Here is an 8853-nt window from a genome sequence, read left to right as displayed (position 1 = left end):
CAGAACCCTTTACCTGCTACTTCAGCAGTGGCTGTTAGTTCTGGAAATTCCACTAAGTCTAGTTCTAGTCCTCCAACCCCAGTGTCTGTGGTTGCTACAATTGTTAGGCATGAGCATAACAGGAGTGAACCTCCTGGTGACTCTCAGCCTAAATCTTATGCTGAGGCAGTTAGTCCAACTAAAAAAGTGAGTGGGGGACAGGTACTACCTAGTGGAGAGTTAAATAATGGATAACATAGGGTGTTGGAATGTGAGGGGTATGAATAAGCTGACCAAGCAATTAGATATTAGACGTTTTCTTTATCAGAATAAGGTAGGGTTATATGGTCTAGTTGAAACTAAAATAAAAGACATGGACTTTCCTAAGGTTCTGTCTAACTTGGGTCAGCATTGGAGAGGTGTTCATAATAACCAACATCATCCTGGAGGTAGGGTTTGGCTCATTTGGGTTGACACTAGCTTTCAGGTTACCTTGGTGACTTCTTCCGATCGCCAGACACTGACTAATATTGTTGAGGTGGCTTCTGGAGATGAATTTATGTACACTGTGGTTTATGGGCATAATGATGATTTAGAGAGGCAAAGATTGTGGCAAGAGCTTAAGGATATCAAAAATAGATATGATGGCCCATAGAGTATTACTGGTGACTTCAATAATGTCCTTAATTTCAATGAGAGAATTGGAAGAGATGTGAGTCTGAATGAAATTGTGGATTTTAGGGATTGTGTGGATTCCTGTGGGTTGACTGATGCTAAGGGTATGGGTGCCTTCTTTACTTGGAATAACAAACATGAGCCTCAATCTAGGGTCTTCTCTAGGATTGATAGGTTTCTTGTCAATGACCAATGGCTTAGATTATATCCTGATTGTTATGCATACTTCATGCCTGAGGGTCTTTTTGATCACAATCCTTGCATCTGTTTTAGAAGGAGTGTTCCAACCAGGAAGCCTCATTTCAGATATTTCAACATGTGGGGTCAAGATCCTAACTTCAAACAGATTGTGTCTCATCACTGGAATACCCCTATATCTGGTACTCTGATGTTTCAAGTGGTGAAGAAGTTGCAGCTCTTGAAGAAACCTCTTAAAGAGTTGAACAGAAATAGGTATTCTGATATTGAAAAGGCTGTTGAGGTGGCTAAAATGAGATTAGAGGAGTTACAACACAAGTTGCATCAATGCCCTACTGATAGGATTCTCTGTGCTGAGGAGACTGCAGCTGCTGAGGAATTTCGTGTACTCAGCAAAGCTCATCATAGTTTCAGAAGTCTAAGATAGACTGGATTCAACATGGAGATGAGAACTCTAACTACTTTCACAGCAAAATTAAAGCTAGGCAAATTCAAAACAAGATTCTTCAAATTCAAGGGATTGATGGGAAGACTTATACTGAGCCTAAGGACATTGAGCAGGCTTTCTTGGATTACTATACCCAGCTACTTGGTGATAGTAAACCAACTAGTAAAGTGCATGGGCCTACTGTCAGAACTGGTAAGCTTATTCAGAATCACCATTGTAGAGCTTTACTTAAACCAGTTACCCCTGCTGAGGTTAAGGATTGTATATTCTCCATCCCAGCTACAAAGTCTCCTGGTCCTGATGGCTTTTCTAGCCAGTTTTATAGGGACTCGTGGGACCTGGTTGGAGGGGATATCACTGCTGCAATTACTGATTTCTTCCATTCTGGAAAACTCCTGAAGCAACTCAATACAACTACTATTACCTTGATACCTAAAGTCAGTAATCCTTCTAATGTGACTGAATTCAGGCCTATTGCCTGCTACAACATTCTTTATAAGTGTATCACTAAACTGCTGTGCAATAGACTGGGAGAGGTTCTGCCTGAGTTGATTTGTAGCAACCAAGGGGCTTTTGTCAAAGGTAGAAACATAGTAGAGAATGTGTTAATTTGTCAAGATCTAGTGAGGCAATACAATAGGAAATGTGCCTCCCCTAGATGCCTCATTAAGATTGATTTGAGGAAAGCATATGATACTGTGGAGTGGAGCTTTATTCTGCAAATGCTGAGAGCTATGAGGTTTCCCACAAAATTCATTGACCTGGTGATGGAATGTATTACTACCCCCTCCTACTCTCTGAGCATTAATGGTAATGGATTTGGCTTCTTCTAGGGAAAAAGGGGTCTGAGGCAAGGGGATCCACTCTCCCCTCTCCTCTTCACCTTATGTATGGAATACTTATCCAGGGTGCTTTATGTTGTGGCACAGCAGCCTGAATTTAAGTTTCACCCTCTCTGTGACCCATTAAAATTAAATCGCCTACTATTTGCAGATGATTTACTTCTGTTTAGCAAAGGTAATGAGGCTTCTATCATGTGGATGCTTAGAGGATTTGCTACCTTTTCTGCTACCACTGGCCTGCAACTTAATAGGGACAAATCTGACATTTTCTTCAATGGAGTATCTTCTGAAGTCATGGGTAACATTATGCAGATCTCTGGATTCAGGAAGGGGACTCTCCCTTGTAAGTATTTGGGTGTTCCCATCTCTTCAAAAAAATTGACCAAGGCTGAGGGTAATAAGCTTACAGATAGGATTGTTGCTAGAATAAGAGCTTGGGGTGCTAGACATCTCTCGTATGCGGGGAGGTTGGTCTTTGGTCAATTCAAGATCTTGTCCACTCTACATTCCTACTGGGCGACTATTTTTCTTATTCCTAATAGCATCATGAATAAGATTAACTCTATTTGCAGGAATTATCTTTGGGGGGGGGGGGGGGGCAAAGATTCTTATCTGAAAACTCCTAATGTGAACTGGGATATCTACTGCTCTCCTAAAGAGGAAGGAGGATTGGGGATTAAATCTGCTAAACAGTGGAATACTGCTTTGTTAGGCAAATATACTTGGTGGCTAGCTGCTAAAAAAAGATCACTTATGGGTTCGGTGGATCAACCATGTTTATATGAAAGGTGGAGCTTGGCAGAACTATAAAGCTCCTACTGATAGCAGCTGGTCATGGAAGAAAATTGTACAAGTCAAGGACATCTTCAAACAAGCTTACACTGGTGACCTTTGGCTTAATGGGAATTTGAATTATACTGCAGCAGAGGGATATAACTGGCTTCGTACTACTAAGAATAAGGTGCCTTGGAAACATTTATGTTGGAACAGCTTGAATGTCCCACGTTGCTCCTTTATTTACTGGGCTAGTGTTCAAGGGAAGCTTCTTACCAGAGATAGACTCCTTAGAATGGGTGTGGGACATGGGGATGAGTGTTACTTGTGTAGTGGATGTGCTGAGTCACATGATCACCTTTTCTATCAATGCCCGTTCAGTGTTCAATGTATGCGGATTTTGCAACAACTGTTACATTGCTCCTCCCCTGAACAGAGGATGATACAGTGGTACTCTACTGGGAGAGGAAGGAGTAAACTTCAGCGTAAGTGGGTTGCAGCTTGCTTTGTTGGCATAACGTATACTATATGGAGAGAGAGAAATCAAGCTTGGCAACAGCAGCAGGTTAGACTTTCTAAGGTGGTAGTGAAGCAGACTATGCAGGCAGTGAAGGAACGGTGGAAGCATATGAATTCATCTATTCTTTCCCATAAAGATAGAAGTTGGTTAGATCGTATTAGCTTGTAATTAAATGCTGATCAGTTTTGGTTGTACATGGTATACGGATACTCTAGGTTGTAATACTGAGTTTTTTTATTAATATAATACTTACCCTTCACCCAAAAAAAAAATGTTTTCAAGTTGATATATGTCTATTCGCTTCTCAAATTTCAACTTGTATGTAGGGTTCCCCAAATAGGCCATATAAATCTTCGTTTCCTCTCTGAATTGCTTGAGCTATACTTTTCATAGCTGAAGTTTGACACTAAATGTATAACAAACAAATCATGTTTGACACTAAATATAACCAACAAACATCTAAATAAGTTTTTGATCAGAAAATAATGTCTGCAATAAAACAAAGTCAAACCACCATTGAATTTAACATGATCAAAACATTGATATGACAGAGGCACAGAGCAAATCAGTAAATCGAAGTCAGTGTAGTAATCAATGTATTCATTCATGAACATTGAACGGTAGAAGAGTTAGTATTAACTATTACTCCCTCCTATTCCGAATAACTGTCTCATTTAGACAATGACACGAAAATTAAGGAATGGAGTTAAAATAATGAAAAGTATTGTATAAGGGTAAGAATATAGGAGTTAAATAATGAAAAGTATTGAATATGATGGTTTAGGAGTGGTTGGGGTGGTAAATAAAGAAAAGAGTCAAGGGTAGGAAAGTCAAAAAATATGTCCAAATATGACAAATGGGACAGTTATGTGAATAGACGGAAATGGCAAATGGGACAGTTATTCGGAATAGGAGGGAGTATAATTTAAAATTTTATTAGGTAGTTTAAAAAGTAAAGTAAGGCAATTTACAACATGTAAATAATTGAAATAGAGTGAAATTAAGATCAGAAATATACCAACTTAAATAAAAGGAACAAACTTGGATTGAAAAATGGAGGATGAGTGTCTTCTTGTCTTCCAAAAGTACAACCCAAAACTAATACTAATTGTAAACTAATGAGAGGAAAGAAATTTGAATAAATTAGAGAAGAATTAAACTAAGAACAAAGAAAGATTACAAATTTAATTAATGAGAAATCAGTGGAGTTGCTGCTGCTGGTTGTCGAATTGAACAGAGGTCTTCAATTGAAGGAGCAGCGGCGAATCGAGTTGATGTGGACCCGTTTTTATGCTGATGTTGGTGAAGTGAACCCGGGTTTTAATTCCGAGTTCGGAATTGAAGATGGAGAATTGAATTGGGTGGTTGTTGTGGTCGGGTAGTGGTGTTGGTGAACGATGGTGATGGTGTATATATATATGTATGATTCTTTAGAGATTTAGCTTATGTAGGATTTAAAAACTTTTTTGTAATTTATTATATCTCTTATTTTATTAGTTCAAAAATAATTATCTTCAGCTGAGTTTATTATTAAAAATAAAAATCGTGTTTTAAAATAGTTGGAGTCTCTAGAATTGTCTGAAAAAAGCCTCTTTTATATTGATACTAGATTTAATGCCCGTGCGATGCACGGGCATATTTGTAATATCCTATACTCTATGAATTGATAATAATCGCGGTACCTAGGAAAATGCATATTTAAATAGAATATGGTTTCTTTAAGCATTGTCACCCATAAGGCCATAACTCAATCTGATCAAACACTTATTTAAGTAGGGTTGTGAAATAAAAAACACACTCTTTTAAATTAATTGGTTTGATATGTATGAATACTTTAATCCATCATGACTTAATCTTATAATTTTTAAATAAAAGTTGGATCAGTTGCACAAAATTTCAAATGGTTTTAATTTTGGGTTGTCCTTGACAACCACATATGTTAAATATTATATTTGATACTCATACCTATCCAATAATGAACTAACTCTACTTCTAATCGCTCTAACTGAAACGAAGTGTTCTACAATATTTTGATTATTATGTTTTTAGTTATATCAAATGATGATCATCTCTATAGTAACAATATAGAGAGGGGTATTTGAAAAAATACAGTGGCAAGACCATCGTAACGATATGTTTTATCTTATGATAAAGTCTGAATCATTGGTTTCATGCCTACGTACACTTCCATCTCAATTGTCTTTTTTAACTAAACTAATAAACATCAAACTTTGTCTATGTTTTACTTTAGATTTAGAATATCATAATACAATAACAATCCATCAAACATATGAGACAGAATAAAATTATCATATTACTTTTGAAAATCAAACTTTTGTCTTATCTCCTTATATGGGTTGTATTTGGTCAGTCACAAGCTTGCAACGGATATACCCGTCACAAGGAAGACTTGCTGTATTATTTTAATTAAAAAAAGTTGATGCATGGGAGGGGAAAGGAGATAATTGTCAAAAATGAAACCAAGGGCGTATTTTATGTACATTTACTTTGATCCAACTATTTCTATTCTTTGATGGACTTGTTCGCAAAACAATTATTCTCGTCTTATTGGACCTTGGTAAAGTTGATGCAGAATATTTTGTTAGACTTTTTCATAATAAATTGGACATATTTTTTTATTTATATATAAGGGGGTAAAGGAAGATAGGTTATTTACTTAAAACAAACTCATCAAATGTTACCTCCTAATAACTTACAAAATGTCACGGTATCTTATACGGTTGGTGTCTCATTGGTTCCTAAATCCTAATATAGTAGTTCTTCGCATATAAATTGAATACTCCCTCTGTCTCGGTCATTTGTTGTTCTATTTTATTTTTTGATATCTTAGTCAATTGTTGTCCTTTCTATTTTAAGAGCGAACTTAAGGGTAATTTGATCATTCACACTCAATTTAGTCCACTTGTTATATCTATCTCCTCTTTTCTTTGTCTTTGTGCCAAAACTAAAGAATATCAATTGACCGGGATGGAGTAGGTTTCTACGGATAATAGAAAAATTAATAATTCACTCCCAAAACTCGGTCATTATGCAAACATGTAGGATGAAAGACGTATACAATTAAGTTTGGAAGCAAATATTGTCATAATGAAGTAAATAAAGTAAAAAGCAAAAGGAAAATAATTTAGTCTACCAATTAAATAGGAAGTATTGTCCTTTTCCTTTATTCAAGGATGTCCTTTTCCATTAGACTTACATAAACTGAATATTGTATCTCTAGCCGATCACGGATAAGTCATCTACCACCCTAACCTGTTTGTCATCATACTGCAAAACATATTATCAATCCAACCAAATTGGTAATTAGATAGGGCCATAGGGAAAAAAAGAAAATTATCAAAACCAAAGACACCAATTTGAGATTACTTTCAATGCATAAACGGCTAACCCAAATTTTCTTATATAATCTCTTCTAATCTGACATCCAACTAATGTGATATTGCTTGGTATTCTTCAAATCTGTCATTAGAAAGAAAAAATATTAGTTAGATACACAAACACAATGACAACAATGACAACAATTACATCGTATAATAATCAAATCATATGAAAAACAAAACACACATTTTCAATCAAATAAAGAGAAACGTAAGAAATGATGTCAGAACAAAAATAAATTATGTTTGGTAATTTGGTATGAATGGACCGCTTTATATATGCTCGTATTTTGTCGTAATTTTTTCTCAGATTGTATGCCTCTCAAACTCAATTGTGAATTTTTTTTATTATTAAATAGGAAAATTGTAAATAAATGAACTCTTCTATTTGAGCTCATGTGAAAAACCTACATTAGAAGTTATAAATCTTATCATATTGGATGAGAATTTGTATAAGATAGAATAAAATCTTATCACAAGGATGGTGACACTATTTTGCTAGCTGTTTTATTCATTTTTTAAAATTTAGTCTTTCGCGAATGTTGGACTCTTTGTAATCGCTCGAAAAAATCTTTCTTTATTAATATAGATAGATAGATAGATATTGATTAAATGAAGCTTGAAATATTTTGAGAAAAACACTCATAGTTTGGAGTATAAGCCAATACTCTTATTAAATAAGCCAAAAAGAAATTATACAACACAATTACAAAATTAATTAGTTATTAAGAATAGGAAAATAACTTGAGAACATAAGTGTCATTTATTTATAACATTGTGTCTTTACAAATTTTGAATGGGTCGTCATATTTTACTCTGTATTTGGTTCACTATGATATTAGGTTAGCTTTGCTTAAGATCGATTAAATTTATGGTGACGGGAGCAATTGATTGAAAAATTTGTGTGAATATATAATAGTCTTTGCGACTTTATTTACTTTATTCTTATGAAATTTTATAAATATTACTCCGTATATACTATTATTAATTAAATAAATAGATAACAGTCTTTCAGTAATTGATTAATTTTTGCAATGACGGTTCCAATACGATTCCATTTTGAAAATATAAGTGCCAGATAAACATGAAATAGTTTGTATCTACATAGGACATTACCCGGGCAACGCCCGGGCTTGAAATCTAGTAGTTTTGGGTAAGATTAAAATCATATTTAAAATGACGCTTTTCCAACTCCTACGAATCGAATAATTTGTAACCGTAGATTTCAATAAAAACTTGCCTGAAAGAGACTGAGAATGAATTGACCCGACTCAGTAAAGCGCATCTTATACAAGAATTGAGTTGCCCCAAACTTCACTAGATTCCAATTAACACCTTTATTATTGCAACTTAGTTTAAGTTCGTCAAATGTGATTTATCATTGTTTTGTTCATTTTCTATTGGAAAATGACTGTCAATTCAAAAATAAAGTCCCAAGTAAATTTCACTGTTAAGTCACTCTCTAAAATTTCAGTCTAGATAACGTGAAGGAACCATTAGTATTGGCGTATTACGCCTCATTTCCCTCAGTTTGGACCCGTACCTAGGTTGAGACTTCTCTCTAAGCCTTTGCATCCATTATGTTAACTACAGAGTACTGTGGAATCAGGGCACCAAATCATATTATGACGGCTCTCTTCATTACCAAGCATAGGAGGTTGACATCTCTGCTTCAAACGGCATCATTGCCGCCAGTTAATTTATACCATATATTATCCGCTTAGACGCTTGTTAGCTAATTTGTGCATGTATTTTGGTCTACTATCCTTGTAACCGGATGATTAATACTAATATAATCTTTCATTGATGTCAAAAATACAAATACAAATACAAATACTGAAAATAATTTTACTTCCACATTTCTACTTGACACAACTAATTTAAATAACAACAATGTATTAAGAACATACAGTATCAATCGACAAATGGATAAAGTGGCATAGACACCCCTGACCCGTCTCTAAATAGCAAAGGAATGGTTCACCAGCCAAACATATTTCTCCTTGCTCTATCAACAAT

The sequence above is a fragment of the Silene latifolia genome, chromosome Y, assembly GCF_048544455.1.
Source record: "Silene latifolia isolate original U9 population chromosome Y, ASM4854445v1, whole genome shotgun sequence".
Lineage (NCBI taxonomy): Eukaryota > Viridiplantae > Streptophyta > Magnoliopsida > Caryophyllales > Caryophyllaceae > Silene > Silene latifolia.
Note: the sequence above shows the minus strand (reverse complement) of the source record.